The following is a 16,816-nucleotide window of genomic DNA, read 5'->3' as shown; positions in this document are numbered from 1 at the left end:
ATCTTTTTGCCCCACTGCATCAGCTGTTCTGGCCCAAAGTGATTTGAAATGTAAGAGCCCTTTCAAAGTACTGCCAACTGAATGGTTTTTTCTATTAATAGCTCTCAACCAATTAATTACATCATCACCACCACAGAGTTTCTGGGGAAGGGACTGCTGGCTCTTATTTGTGATTTCACACACGTTGCAGGCTGAGAAAGCACTGCTGTTCACCAGCCTCTGGACACGAACCGCATACTGGAGTGAGCTGGAAGTGAGGCGAAAGCAGAACAGAGGCATGTTGGACAAGGGCTAACACAAGTAGGCAAGAAAATAGGTTTTCTGGGGTCAATAAGGAAGTCAGCAGTTACTTCTTTCTCTTGATTAGCAGGATGTTAACAAGTCTAAAACCATATGGCAAGGCCGATGCTGCATAGGCCCTCCCCTCAAATCACACCTGGGTGAAAACAGCAGCACAGCATGTTAAGTCCAGGCTACTCTGAATCCCTACGAAATCTAGCAAAGCCACTGGAGCTGGGCAGTGCTGGGGCTAGACTATCGCACCCCACTGGTCCCAGGGGAAGCTGGCACTCTGCCGTTCCCACACGTGTACCAGTAATAGATCAAACCGTTTTATAGCGTCTGAGTCTTCCTTTGCGCCTACACACATAAAGTGGCTGCAGCAAAAGGTAAAACACTATCAGTCAGCCCTGGCAGCTGCTGGCAACCAACCTGTACAGACATTTCAGATTGGAGGTATATGGATAGGGATGATCTAAGGCCATATTTATCTTTTACAATTTCTTCCTTTTAAAATGCTTTAGCGTAGTCCCACAGACAAAGGTCTATATTTATCCAAAGACTCTCAATGAGTTGGCTGAATTTCATTCAGAGATTTAGGTTAATGGATCTCATCTATCCTGTAAAAGTAGCAACTAAGCATCTGGAATAAAAGCTTCATTTCCAGGGCCCCTTAAGTCTGTGCCAGTAAAGGTACCAACTACAGCTGTAGTTTACAAGAAAAGAAACATTAGAGCAACAACTCTACAATTTACAGTCCAGGATTATAAACTAAATACTCCCCGTCCAAACATTTCATTGATAGAACTGTGGGAACAGGGAGAGCATCTCATTTACTGAAAAACAAAACAAAACAAAACAAAAACCAACAAAAAAACCAGAAACCCAAAAAACCCAAACAGAAATACACGTGACTCCAAACATGTATTTTGAAAATACCAAAGAACTATGACATTTTTGCTCTGCCAGAAAAATGATCACATCTTGATTGAATCCTTTGCTTTCCCACTTACTTTTCCAAGCTGAAATGTCAACTATTTTAAGTAAAATCAGAATACTACTCAACCACAAATCAGAAAAGAACCTTGATGCCAGAGCTGTCATCAAAAAGGCACATTCCAGTTATATACTTGCAGTTTTTACTATTAAGAAAAGAGATTAAACCCTTCCAAATGCTTTGCTGCTTAATGACACAATCACTAGCATGTTATTAAAGCTCAACGCTCTGACGTTGCAGTCATTATATCTGCAAACAATAAGACATTATGCAATGAGAAAACAATCCTTTTATTGAAGCCTAGGACATCTAATTGTGACAGGTGAATGTGTTATCTACAGAGATGAAATCCATATACACACCACTTTTATGCAGTCTTCATGTTCCATTTACACAATTTGCTAGTTTAAAAGGGTTTAACAATAAATCAAGAGTTCAGGTATGAAACTCCGTAACAGAAGAAAATTCTATTGTGTTACTGAAGTCAGATAAACAATACCTTCTGATTATGGTGGTATCGTTATGTGCTTCACGATGAACAGTAAGACAGAAAACATTCACCTGCTTTTATATTCAAGATACTTGCTGGGATTCATGTATAAATGGATGAATGAACAGAAGGGTAATTGTGTATTATTTTAATATAATAAAGTCAAATTTATTCAAATCAGTAAGAAAAAGCGTTTCTTTATATCTTGTGTGGAGTTCTGCCTTCCTGAATTTGTGTTTGTTTATGATGCTAACAAGCTACAAAAAATAGATACGAATACAGAGTCAACACTAAATGTGTATCTCCATTCTTTTGCAAGCAAACTGTCACAATATTATGCTCATTTAAAAGCTTCTGAAAACTAATAGCCAAGGGAAACACTACACTTAATGACTTGAAATGTCTCGCAACAGAGCTGTATAAGCCCCTGTGAAAACAAACCTCTTAAACAGTAGAAGCACATATGCCAAACAAACACACAACAGAGAACCTGTGTTCATGGAAATCACTTGCAGTCTTGCCACCGACTTCAGTAAGAACTAGATAAAAATAAAAACTTTCACTAGTTTTATATTTCCTTTTGGATTGAATCTTCCTTTCTTTTCATGCTATATCCAGCCAAAGATAGACTTCTCCTAGAGAAAAAAGATTACAAAAGTGGTGCATACCCTTTAATATAAAAAAGTCAGCTATAAAGTGTGACAAATAGAGACACTATTCAGATTCTTCAGATTTTACTTTAGACCATCACAGAAGGATTTAGCTCAATGAAAAGGTAGGATCTACCTCCCAGCCTTGGCAATGCGCACAGCCCTTCCTGCCGAGGACAGAGCTGTTCTGCTTCCCAAATATGACTGAAATACTGAAAAACGTTTGAGCCCAATGTCAGTAACACTGAAGCACACAACTGTTACTTATGAATAGCATTAAACAATATCAATGCACCTTTTAAATACGATTATTTTGTATATTTTAGCATTAAGCTTGCTTGGCAATTAATGCACTACATACATACCCTGTCCAGGCAGGATGCCTCATTCTGTGAATTTTGGTTCATGTCATTGCCTGTGGGAGAATATTATGTGGAGGCACATTGTCATTTTCAGTCACACCGAATCTAATCTTAATTGCAATATTCCAAGGAGTAAATAGGTAGCATTAGAATTCAAGTAGATTTTTGTTCTCGCAAGAAAACTATTTATAGAGGCAATAAAAAGCAGCATTAATTTTCTAACTTTATTAAACTAATAAAAAAAAGATTAAAATTAACCCGGTTTATTCAGATTTGTTGATCCATATCTAAATGTCTACTAGAATTATTCCGTTTGCTTCTTGTTTAATGAAAAATTCAGATCAATAGGAGACTTATCTCCTTGTTTTGATGTTATGTAAAATCTGCTAATTAGAAAGAAGGTATTAGAATTTATGGTTTTCACCTAAAGAGAGCTTAACAGTAGATTCTCAATTAGATCTCCTGAAAAATGAGGTACAATTATAATGAAGGATATAGTAGGTGTTGGGGAGTGGGGGTGGTTGATCGATAGGGTTGGGTTGGTGTGGTGAAATGCCAGGCTTGTAAGGTCAAACTTAAACAAAGTAAAGCAACGTGTTTGTCACGCCCTGGTCAGAGCAAGGACAAAAGCTGAGCAACTCGCTCATCTGGCAAAACAGCAACAGGTTAAGAATGCTGGTATCTGCTGCTCCCTTCTGCAGACCTTGCGAGGGGAGAGAAGAGCTGAAGGAGGGAGCCTTGCGGCGGCAAGATGGCTGTTTCAGCTAAAGAGCGAGGAGCCAAGCAGAAAAACAGTTTCAGCACAAAACTTTGAAGGCTACGATGCCCAGAGTGAAACCTTTGTTTAACTACCTAGAAAATTAATATTACAGTTAACACCCCTGCTTATGTTCATGAGAATTACAGAGATCATGCTATACATATATGACTGTGTTACTCAACTCTCCACCTAAATCATGCTATACGTAACCCATGGGAGGGGAAACAAGGAATGAGAGAATAAAAAGGGGAGAATAAGGGGTAAAAACGGGGAGAAAGGGACTGAAGATCTAGAAGAGACGGTCGATGGGCTGTGCTCCTCTTCATCCACCGAAGATAGGGAAGCCTTCTTGGTAAGAATTGTGCCCTCACCCCTGGTGAGGAGAACCGGGAGAACTTGGCCAGCATTACTGTAGGGGTAAAAGCGCTCTTGCAGTAAGTGTATTTATCAATGGCAAGTCTGTACTTGTTATGTCTGTCACCTTAATAAACTACCTGTATTTGCAGCTTTGCAAAACTGTTTCAGTGAAAGTCCCTGGGAGGGCTCTGACAGGCAAAGGTCACATCTTCACTCTGAATGGAACAGTTGGTTGTTTGGGTTTTTTAAGTCACTGGAAATTGTTTATAAAGATAATGCTCTCCCTCTGGATGACAAAAAGAAATGAGTATCTGAAAAGAGAATGGGCCCTGTCCATAAATACAAGCTTGACAAAGCAGCACATTGCATATCTGTAATAAACAGGAAAGCAGTTTAGCAGCTGTTAGGATGTTAAATCCACCTAGGAGATTGTATATCAGCAGAATTTTTGGGTTTTTTACAATAACTTGAAATTTTGTAGGCAATCACCTGTTAAAGACTTCTCCTCCTTTTTCCTTGTCTCTTGTTCTCCTTTTTCTTGAAAGGAAGCAAACAAAAGTCCTAGAAGACTTTTTTTTCCCTCCAGTGTCCTACATATACATAGATCTTCTACACGTACATCCACCGTATCTGTTAACAGCTGCGCACAAAAGCTTGTGCAATGATCTAAGCTGTAGGAGGAAGTACGTGGAAGCTGCTAGATCGAACCCTTTAGATTAGGTAAAGCAGCACAGTGTTACAGTGGCTTCTGCAAGAGATGTTACAGCAGAAGAAGTCCTAAGATGATCCTGATGCAAAAGTCACACCCCCTCCACCAACCCCCCTCCTGGCTAGCAGGAACGGGCGCGTTCAGGAGGAAGGGTACCCCTGCCCAGCTCCATGGAATTCTTATAGATCACAGGTACTCACTTACAGGCATGAGTGTGAGACAGTGTTGTGGTTGCAAATAATTTCTCACTCTCATTACTGCAAACAAATGAGCAATAATACGGATGAACAGTGCACCATATAGAGAAGTGGACAGCCTTTAAATTGATGACAAAGACAAGAGAATAAGGGTTACCAGAGTCAGGAAACAGTTTCCATATGAGGAGAGATTTAGTAGGCTGGAACTTCTCAGCATAGAAATATGACACAAACCAAGGGAATCTTGATTAGTGAAAAGAATATGAATAGCACATAATTAATACCCAGCATTCATAAGACCAGAATTAATCAGGAATTGGTTTTAAAGCAAACAGAAGTGCTTTTCCACATAATGCAGAATATTTGCAGAATAATTGTGGAATATGTTATTGCAGCGTATTGTGGAATTTCTTCTACTATTCCAATAGCATCCACTGTAGGTTGCAGAACATTCATTAGGGTACACAGATTTCTGTTTTGAACCAGAACTGCACTTCTTTTGTTCTCATGAAGAAAAATTTTGAGGGAGTATTTTCTTGTTGCATATGGGGAAATCTACATACAACATTTTGCAAAAATAAGATACTAGGAACAATGGGCATACATTTTGGTATATACCCTAACAAACATGCCTACATGTGGAAAACTTCCATCAACAGAGATGTGAGCTAAGCAGAAGTGCTGTGGGTGAATATGTCATTTTTTTACTTGACTGGTAACTCTTCATGGATCGGTATATTCTTTTTCCTAAAAACTCAACAGACTGTGAGGCTGGAAATTCCAATTACATTTGTAAGCGTACACTGTATTATCTTAAATTGTGCAGCAACTACAATGTCTCTAATTGAAGTTGGCTCAATGCAGAGCAGCAGTTTTAATTCCTGAGTCATTTTCCAGTAATGAAATAGCTGTATCCAGGGCACAGTGTGAGAACACGTTTGATGGTTTTGTTAAATGGTGTTACAGTTACCTTTGGGGAGGATCAAATTTATTTATTGTCGTATGAAAGCAACCACTATTTTCCTATGTGAAAAAAAAAAAATTATTATTCATACAAGTACTGCCTTAGACTAATCTATGAAAAATAGTTTAATTACATATTTCATGTGTTCAGAAAAACCTGCAGCTATTTTAAGTTCACGTCTTTAGTGTTAGGCTGTAGCAAACACTTCTGCCATCCTTCCTCCAAATTAATACATATAAGACCCTCAATGACACACAGAGGTTCTTCAAATACGGCTAGAAGTGTCTAAAGTATGCAGTAAACTCTGTAATTTGCGAGTTGTAAAACCTACTACCCCAAAAAACCAGCTGAATGGACCTTAAACCTAGGGATCTTAAGTTAAAGCACTTGCATTAATAATTTGTTTTCTCTAGTAAAATAAAACTTTTTCAGTTTATTACCTACCTTCTCCATTAAATTGAGTGCAAGTCAAGAGTCGACTTCTGAACTTTTCATTTTCCTCAAGCATTTTTGAAATTACTTTCCAGACCTTAAGCCAGACTTTGGACTGAAAGATAAAATCGAACTTTCTCAGTGAAGCATAGAAAAAGTTTGCATTAAAACATCTATAGGGTAGAGCTTTGAGTTCTCCAGCATGAATGACTATGACTGTTTTTTTGTTGAGGGAAGGGAAAGATGTGGAGGAGGGATATATACTTTGGATATACTGGAAGAATGACCTCTATTTAAAAGTCAAAAACTATAAATTAGTCCACAATTTCCCACATGAGACATTCTCCTCCTTGCCTAGAACCCTTGTTTATTCAGGACTTGTGAAGTGCCCTTCTAGATAAGAAGAGCTTATGAAAATACGTGTAGAGCTATTAAACTCCCTTCAAAATAATTCAAAATGTGCATGTGTGTGTGTGGGTGTGTTGTGTGTTTATTTTTCCAGAAGCAAAAACTTTCCTCTGTAGTCCCTCAACAGCAGCATAATTCAGGCCCATGCTCGGATTTCAGAACAGCAACAGCCTTGCCTGTTTCACATCAAATCCATATTCATCTGTTTTATAGATGTTGATGACCTTTATTTTAGAGGCATAAAGCTCCATCTATAGCAGGCACATTTCGAACTTGTGCATTGAAAATACTAAATTGGAACTGTTGACAAAGGCATTCAGACAGAGAGGCAGCCTAACAACTATAAATGGCTGTTAACATGCTAACGTTATGACTTTTGCTGGACCCCATCCGTGAAACTAGTTTAAATCTAAAGATAATTCCTTTCTCATGGACATTTATTGCTAAAACATAATACATATTCCTCATTCTTTTTGAAGACAATTTAATGTACTAGAAGAGCGATATTATAGTATGTTATTAGCTGTTCCTCTGAAGTCAGTAGTATTTTGCTGGTTTTAAATCAAGTATCTGTGACATTACTATATTATAGTCTAGCTGATTACTTGTACTTCACACGTTACAAAATCTCATAATGAGTTACTGTTTTAATAAATGTGCCTTTTAAATTTTCAAGCATTTGTTGAACTACTGAACAGGAACAGAAATACATTTGTGAAAAAGAAAGTAATTTTGCATTGCTACTAGTGTGGTTTTAATACCTCTGAGTCTTGCCTTTGCTTATTTGTAACCTGTGGGATTTCTTTGCTTAAAACGTAAGAGGAAGAGGAGCTGCAGAACTTTTTCCTGCTGGGTTTCACCCAGCAAGGTGTGCAACACCCTGGCCCCAATCCAGCAAAGCATTTCAGTACAGGCATTAAGTCAACGGCATACTCTCATTTTTCAAGGTAAGCACAGACTTAAGTGCTTTATTGAATGAGAGCCAGAATTTTAAGGCCTCCAGAGAGAGAAGATCATACCATTTTTCTTTTCTGTAAGTAAGGTTTTCAGTAACAGACTACCAACTCGATCTTTTAATCTCCCTCATGCTCTCACATAGACATACACAGAACAAGCAGGAAGTGATTTTTCTCAAATGCAAAGGCAGATAATTCAGCTGCCACATTTTATACCTTTTGCTTCTTCCGTTTAATTACTTTATCAACATTTCTTGAAGGAAAGGGAAAGTCAAAGGTATCAGCCCTCGCATCTCGAAGGTCACCTAGGAAGAGAGTTTAGAAAACATATTCCGAGTGTTTACAATATATTCCTGAGGAAGCTGTAGATCTTCCAGAGGGATACTTGTTTCTGGTCCCAGCAGGTTACTGGATATCAGTCCTTACATTGTGCTGACTATCGCCTTGCTTATTTTCTCCATTATAACCACGGGGCAAGTGGGTGTCTCTCAAACGCCACAAAACAGATTTCAAAACTGTACAGCTACTAAAAATCAAGACAACAAGCTGCTGGGCAATACAAACTAGTTTTAATTCCTTCTTTTTCCCCTTGCTGTGGTAGCTACTAAAATTCTTCCTGAGCTTAAAGAGGAGGTGAGTAGGTTGAGGCAAGAAACCAGACAAATCACCTCTGCTAGCACTAGAAAAAGGAAGCAAGAATGGCAGGCTGATGCTGTGAACTCGAGACACAGATAGCCACAAGGAAGAAGGGCTCAGGTGTGTTCCCAGCGGGGTGAGGATGGCAGCTTTCTGAGGAGCTGCTGGGCATGGCATGAGCTCAGCAAAAGGGTGACCCATGTGGGGGTGCTGAACATGGTCATAGCCACAGGCTCATCCCTTGCTGCAGCAGGGCTTCAGGCAAACCAGCATCCTCCAGGCCATCACAGCCCTACCACCAGATACCCAAGGCAGCCACATCGCAGGAGCAAGGCTTTGAGTTACTGATAGTCACAGGCTGCCTCTGAGCCACGGGCTGGCATCACTTAATAACCCGGCAGAACTAGTGCTTTTAATTACAGTCTAATGTAACGTTTCACTTTGTCATCTTTGGAAAAATGGCTTTTAGGAGGAGGAAAAAAAAATACATGAAAATGAAAACTTCTCAAGAGCAACAAGTTAGTAAAATTCAGGACCACCCTATCTGTGTCACTCATCATTTCCAGCTCACACCCCGGCTTCCTCTCCAGAAGCCAGGTCACGTCCTCCATTTTCACTCCATCTCACCCTGAGCAGCAGAGCTATATTTCATAACAGATCACAACCAGTGGAAAACTGCCTAATCCTTTTTGTTTGCTTTTATAAGAAAAGGCACCCACACCCATGCCCATCCCAACTTTCTTTGGTGCCAGCCACAAAGAAAGAAAATTAAGAAACATCTTTGAGCTGTAGCAGCAACGAGGGAGCCAGCAGCACTGTGACTCTCTGGTTAGGAGGCAATCTCCTGAGAAAAGGCAGGAAGGACCCAGAAATTCAGTGTATAACAGTGTTGGACACAGCTTATTTTCGGCCTTGCCACAATCACCGGAAAGGATGGGGAAGGCTGCACTGCAGGCAGCCACCTCACCTTACATGATGGAGACACTGCAGCTCAACAGCGTAGGAGTTTGGGGCAAAAATATGTTTTTTGCTCATGTAAGTTTAACACCATGTCCCACCTCCTGCCGAAATACCCAGTCCGAATGCAATGGGCACGTTAAAAGAACAATTGTGCCACCTTCACCCCTCAGCGCGCACAGTCTGCTCGAGAGGAAAGACCCTAATGGGACAGTATCAACAACGCACTGCAGGGAAACCGTTTCCCGCCAGAGGGGGACATGGCAGGGGCTCAGCCCTGCTCTCCGTGCCGTGGGGGCACAGAGGTTCCCCCAGCTCAGCAACACATACCGTGATGGCGGCTGACAGGCTGCGCCGTGCCGTAGCCCGCCATGGCCTGCGCCCTGCCACCAGGGCTGGCCTTGTCCCCTGGTGCTGAGGCCATCCTCTGCCTCCTGGCCTCCCCCGTGGGGTTCGGCTGGGAAAGAGGGGGCCCAGCCCGGCCCACCCCAGCCTGTCGGCAGCCCCTGCCGAGGCGGATGATGGCGCCGCAGCGGTGGGAGCCGAAGCTGTTGACATAAACGAGCTGCACGCGGGGCCTGCCCTGGCTGCAGCCGGGCTCCATCCGCCGTGGGGCAGGACGGGGGCGAGGCCATTCTGAGGAGGGACAGGGGCTCGGGGCGCAGGCGTCCTGGCTGCCACGCTGGGGGGTGCACAGCACCAGTGGCCCCTTCCTCTGGGCAGGCGTGGCATGGGGGGACCTGCAGAGCACCCCTCCTGCCCTGTCCTCTCTGATCCCCATCGTCCCGTTTCAGTGTCTCAGCTGGATGGTGAAAAGGGGAGAGAGAACTTTTCCAAGCAGGAAGGAACAGCGAGCTCAGTGCAGAGCAGGAGCAGGCCTTGTACCAGCCCAGTCTCTCTCTCCCAGTAGCAAGTTGCTCCACCACAAGATTGCTTTTAGCCCGCATTAGTTAGGGTTTGGCACAAAGTATGCTGCCTGAATCATATATTGATATATTTCATGCAAATTGTTGATAAAGGGATATAGGGCGCTCCAGGCTGAAGGCAGTGATTTATTGTTTGTGTTTGCTGCAATTTACAGAAGAGGAACAAATGGCATCTCTTTGGTACGAGTGCTCCTGCGGTTCCTGCACTGATGACACGAACTTTCACACTGGTGTACTCCCAACAGCTTACCTGCTCGTGCATGGGTGGGTGGCTCCAGCCACCTGCTGAACATTGATGAACCATTAAATACCTGTTGTCACTCTCTCCTTCAAGCAACAGCAGGTGTACACGCGCGCTGTGTGACACTGAGGGGATGCCCATCGCAGTCGGGAGTCCTTCCCAATGGAAGTGCTCTATGGAGACGTGCCCCGCTGCAGCAGCAGGTTTATGAGATACGGCCAGGGACAAGTGCGATTTCTCAAACCACTTAAGAGCACAAGTCTCATTGATTTTTGCTTTGGCACCAAAATATTGCTCCATATTATTTCCCAGAGTTTCAGCACACTTAGCTGCTCAGAGGAGGGAAAGCATTACCAATTAGAAAGAATAAATTCTACAAAAAGACCTTTCTCTAATTCTTTTAGCAACACCAGCCATACGAATGGCGCTGACAATTTGTCACCCTTGAGAATGGATCCGGAAAGACCACGAAGCAAACTGGAGCCTTTCCCCAGCCTTTGGGGAGGCTGAAAGTCCTCAAGGGCCGCTGTCCCCTCGTCCTTCGGCAGGGCAGGGTGCTGTGCAGACGGACCCCACGAGGTGGCAGCCTTACCTACCGAACAAGCCCGTGTCCTGCTCCTGAGCCACCTGGCACGAAGACGAGGAGCTCAGGACAGGGGAAAAAAACCCACAGCACTCTGCGAAGTATCCCAGGATCGCCAGGTATTTCATACGCTGTCAGAAAATGGCATTTTTTTTTTTGTATGCAGCTGAAAAAGAGGAAAACAAGTCCAGAGGCACAGCCTGACAGTTCGCCAGAGTAATTTGTTATTCCCCAATGATAAAAAGGCATCTACTGCAGGCTCCAAAGAGTTCAGGCTAAAAAGGAAGTCTCAGATATGATGCAACCACCGAGTCAGTAGCCCTGAGATCAACTGCGATCTCAAACAAAACCCCCAAACACCAGGGACTCCCTCTTCATCTGCAAGACCTGAGCTAACAAATTGGCTTAGTGAGGTAGCAGCAAGCGAGTTCAGTTTGGGGATATTAAGCCCAGAGAGGGGCAACTGAGTAGCTTCATTAAAAACAGATCCTGGAGTGCAAACTTCATCATGACCATTAATCACAAAGCCGTGGTAAAGACAGCACTGCTTTTGCTGAAATACGTAAGACTCAGTCCACGCCACACAATACTGTGGACACAGGAACATAAACCTAAACAGTACCTGTTTTCATTCCATGACTGTCTTCGCACTGTGTGTGCGCACTTGCTGCTGTATCTTCCTGACCAGGAGTGCCCTTTCTCAACTGGCAGGCTGCTTCCTTCCTACGGCCCCCGTCAGGGCATCAGCACTGCCAAACCTGTGGTTTTTTCAGCATCTGTATTTACGGAATGTGCGTCCACCCTACTGATACAAACAGACATGCTTTGTGTGGCTCATTTTACCCACTTTTCCCAACAGCGCATCGCCAGGCATTTGATTTCAAACGCAAATCCAGTTCAGATCCTTTTTAGGATCTATTGCTACTGAAAAAAAATCAATGCCATCTAAAATCTATGAGTGATCTGCAGAACTGGAAAATTCAGCTATTTTAGCTGCACACTGTTCTTCATCCTCCTTTCCACGTGTGTGAACTGACTACCAGCTAGTCACTATCTCTGTATTTATCACTTTGAACAAACATCTCAGCTTTTCACCACATGTTCAACTGTCTAGATAAAAATAGACCAGATTCTTTCAGCCTGCACCTCACCATGCCATTTGTTTTGCATTCAAATGTCAGCTTCTCCAGCTCAGAATTTGCATTGTTTTCTGAATCCTATTGTTTCAGTTTTACTTTGGCCAAGTACACATCATCATCTATTCACCCTGACTATTGTTTTAAAATAGGGTAGATTTTGGTGGTAGCAAGCCTACAGCTTATGCCAAGGAGAAGGAAGGAAGGAGCCGATGGGACATTGCTTCATGCACATTTAGTGATTCCCTGATTCCTTAGTGATCCCCTACAAAAAGGAAACTCCTCCTGCTGTTGGAGATTCATTTTTTTTAATGAGGATTCTTGCAATGCGGTTAAACAAAGTACACACTGCTTCCACATAATTCAGGCAAGGCAGTTTGCCTATTAAGTATTGTATTATCTCGATCAACTGCAAATTGTGAATACAGCTGAAATACGAATCTTAACACTGTTAACAGGGATTTTTACAGGGAAAGTATGCTAATTCTGACAACAGCTACAGTCAAACCTTGTTAATTATACCCCCAGCAGTAGCACAAACAATTACTGTATCTCCTTCGTTTTCACATAATATTTAATAAGAGTCACTGGAGTGAGGTATTTTATTAGAATGTGGTTACTTTACAGAATACACTGGGGACCATTTATTAGTATAACTAGAAATCATTATAAAAACAAAACTCACCACTTCTGGTAAAGCGAAGCAATGCATTATGCCTTCAGCTTTTGCTTACTTGTAAAATTTCATAATTTACGATGGATCTCACAGTTAATTATGTAAGCAATAACGCAGTGCAGCAGAGAGATAAAATGGCCAGCTGCCATTTTAACACACCTGCATTTCATATTAATGAACCTGCCTATCGCAGATTGCTTTACCAACTGTACATGTGGGAATCACTTCATCCACACCAGTCATAAGGAGAGGCATATTTTCCCATTTCTCCATGCTGTGCATAAAAATATTTACCAGACTATAAACTAAGTTTGTTACATAAAAGCCTGAGCCTCCCCTTGAGAGATTTTCAAATCACCGAGAAGATCCATAGACTTTATAATCAAAACCCAAGTCAATGAGACCGAAACCCTTGGCTTAGAAGAACTTTGTGTTGCAGTATTTAAATGGGGATTGCCAATCTGAAATAAAACTATGGGGGAAACTCAGAGGCAAAATGAGCACTGACAGTAACGCCAGAATTAAATAGCATTGTTTCCAGGAAAGCCTTGTAGTCAAGTGGCTACAGCAAAAGGCAGGCAAGGACTTCAGTTTCTCTCATTTCATTTTTCCACACAAATGTGCAAGTTATTGGTGTTTAACAGCAACATCCTTTGTTTCCAAATCAGAGAGTAAAACTTTACCAAATTTTAGGCTGCAGGGACTATGATATTAAATGCTATTCTGGGGAATGTGCCTGCGTGTACACACAGATGAGGACGTTTAGTCCTACCTACAATAAACCACCAGATACTGTTCTCTCACATCCTGGAACAATACTGGTTCAGTACAGGATACAAAAAGCAAAAATCACTAAATCAGCCTTAGATTCAGCAGTAATGTAGGTCTTCTAAGACCATCTGTCCAAGCACAGAAAGCTCACATTTTCTTAGCCTCTCTTCTGAAATCTAACATGATCTCAGGCCAGAGTGTGCCTGCAGGCTAACGTAATCACCAGTACATCTGTCTGCGTACATGAGACAGTCCTATTTAACTCCAGTATAAATACCACTGAACACACTCATTCCTCAGCAGTAACTCCGCTTTGTAATGGTACTGGGGTCTGCGCAGAACCGTTCCAGATACTGAACATTCACGCCCTCCCTACCCCCAGAGACATAAGGATGCCGCCAGAAAAGGAACAGAGCAAGGCTTCTGTCTCCAAGGATTGCTAGCTGTGCAAAGAAATTCAAGCAGTCACTGCTTTGTTCTGCCATCACATTCCTCCAATGACATCCCCCTGTAAAAGCAACACTTGAGCAAATTTTCTTGCCACTGACTGAAGAGTCGAGTTGATTCTGCCAGTGTGTACAGAGCAACATCTGCCTGGGAACAGCTGGCCCGCTGAAGCAAAACTGGGGGCTACTGCCTGCTGCTTACAATGACAACGTTCCTCAAAACCCCAAGAAATCACGTTTATCTCGCTGAAAGAAAATTCAGAAACGCTTGGCATGAATGTGGTCCATAGACCAGCCAGTACCGGGCACGTGCTTAAAGCGACAAGCACTGTCCTGAGAAATGACACTTCGCTACATTCACAACTTAATGCTTTCACAGGCACAGCAAGGCGTAAACAAGCACTAAGCAAACTGATCCTGGTTCATGAGTCAGCAGCAGCGTGAGATGGTGATTTAGGCTGAGCAAACATTTTCTCAAACGTTGGGTTGGAGAAGGTTGGTGGAGACTTTTTTTTTTTTAAATGAATTGCTCTATGTGTGAATTGCTCCCCTTCCACAGACTGCAAAACCGTGTGAAGAGTTACTAAGGCACATAGCATGTGTCAACTGCATCTACACTGCCAGTCCGCCATTTAACTAAAACTGATGTTCATTCTCATGAGAAGCACGGCAACTTACCCTGCCACACATTTTTGGAATTAAAAAAAAAAGCCACATAGCTGCGAGCGAAAAAACTAAGTCCATTTTAAACTTTAATGCAAAACTTAAAGGTGCTCTCACAGTTAGCCCGCACTCGCATTGTGTTCAGAGGATTTAATCTCAGCTTTCATGACTCACCAAAATTAAATTTCAGAAAGAATAACACAAACCTTATGTATTTCCATATTATGTATATATACAAGGAGGACTGAGAACTTTTGACTAGCAAATTTTGTGAAGGAACCTTAACAGAATAGTACTGCACTATGGTCTCCCAAGCTCCACAAACAAGGTGACTGAGGGACCTTCCCTTAGTGATAGACATACTCAAATAAATTAACATTTAGTATCAAATGGTCTCTCTGACAAACCCTGCAAAAAGTCAGCAAATGATAGCTCATGAGTCATGAAAGCAGGTGATATCTGATAGCACTGATCAGAGCATTAAGTTTCAGACAGACTTTCTCCCCATCTTAAATGGGGAGTTCAGTAATGCATTTAGAGCACCAATTCAACCCCCTGCCCCCTTCAACTTCTGTGACTGCAAGGACAGCTGCAAGTATATTCTTATCCCAGAGGCTGTTTTTCATACTGACAGACTGAATCAGCTTATTTTACACAGAGGAAGAGATGTCAGTGTTTTTTCCTCATCCATCCTTTCTGAGGCTATTATTTGCCTTAGATTTCCTGTAGGCAAGCAATGTGCATTTTGGACTGTGGCTGAGCAGGCTTTCACAGCACTGAACAAACAGCAGCTGGAGAATCGGGACAGACAGTAGAAACTGCCCAACGACAACCTGACAGCTGAGACTCTCTTTAAAATATACCTTAGCCATTAAATCTGTACTAGATGAGTTATACTCATCTCCACCCAAACGGAGTTTCTTCACTGATGTGGAATGTAGCAGTTCATTTAGCCAAGTAGCACCCAAGAGAAAGCTGGTGGCTGACTGTGTTCGACAAGCAGTTTGTGCTGAAAGAAAATAGTTGAGATTCATGTACTGTGGAAATTCTGAAATTCCACCCAGCAGGCATACCTCCATCTTCTGGAGTCTGCCTGTAGCATTTATTTATAGTTTCAGGACAAACTGAAACCCAAAAGGGATTTGTTATATCGTCTTTCCTAGAAAGTTACTTCTCAGCAATTCAGAATCAGCCAAGGCCATCACTACCAAGAGTGATTAATTTTAGTTTTCAACGCTCCAGACTTTTGGCATTTCATCTTACTGAGTTGAATTTTTTAGCCTCTGCCTATGTAACAGAATTTTAGTTATTAAACATTCAACAAAGTATTTTGCAATCTTAGAATGAATATACACATCTCCAGCTGTAAATCAGATGCTATATCCTGATAAACACCTCTAAGTTTATAGCATTTTGAATTGAAATCAGTCAGGCAGTGCCTTGTTTCTGAAGGACATCACTAATTCCACCACCATGGCATCAAAAGAACCAAATTTCAAGTCTACAGTACTTGTTAAAAAACATTATCAAATAAACCACTGATAAGCACATGCCTTCTAAAAGAACATTTGCACTTGAAAACAATGTCAAGAACTTGTTACCACATCAGGAGAGGCTGAACTCTGGCTATTTCCTAACAATACCAATGCAGAGAACGGAGAGATAATGCTTCCCTTACCAGCCAAGTCACACACTAAAAACTGGTCAATACTGTCTGGTGCCGTTTGGCAGGCACAGAAGGCAGCACCGAGGAATTCATTAGGCGCTGGGCAGACAATGCATTTCTACCCTCTGTATTTTTGATCCAGAGGAGATCAGCATTTTCTGTTTATTTTTAAATAGCCATTTGAAGGGATTGGAAGTATACGCACAGAGTCACCAGCGAAACACTTTATTCTTGTTAAAAAATGGCTTCTAAAGGCATTAGCTTCTAAGTTTGCATCATCTGAAGCCAGTGGGAATTGAAGTGATAAGCGTCTTGCAGAACTAATCCCATTATAGCTCAATTCTGTAAGATCTGCAGTTCCTGAAGCACCCACAGAAAAGAACGATACTCAACATCCATTTAACATTTACCCCACCATTCCTTAGACGCCGGCACAAGAGATTAGAGGCTCAGATGCCAACAGCAAAGAGCCGCTCAGTGCATCGAGCACCGTTTGATTCCTACTGCAGTACTGTATTGCGGGCAACAGTTTTTTACAAGGTACACGTCCACAT

Source organism: Leptosomus discolor, chromosome 10 (assembly GCF_034619465.1).
Source record: "Leptosomus discolor isolate bLepDis1 chromosome 10, bLepDis1.hap2, whole genome shotgun sequence".
In the NCBI taxonomy this organism is placed as follows: domain Eukaryota; kingdom Metazoa; phylum Chordata; class Aves; order Leptosomiformes; family Leptosomidae; genus Leptosomus; species Leptosomus discolor.
The sequence above is the reverse complement of the archived record's forward strand: the minus strand, read 5'-3'. Positions refer to the sequence as shown.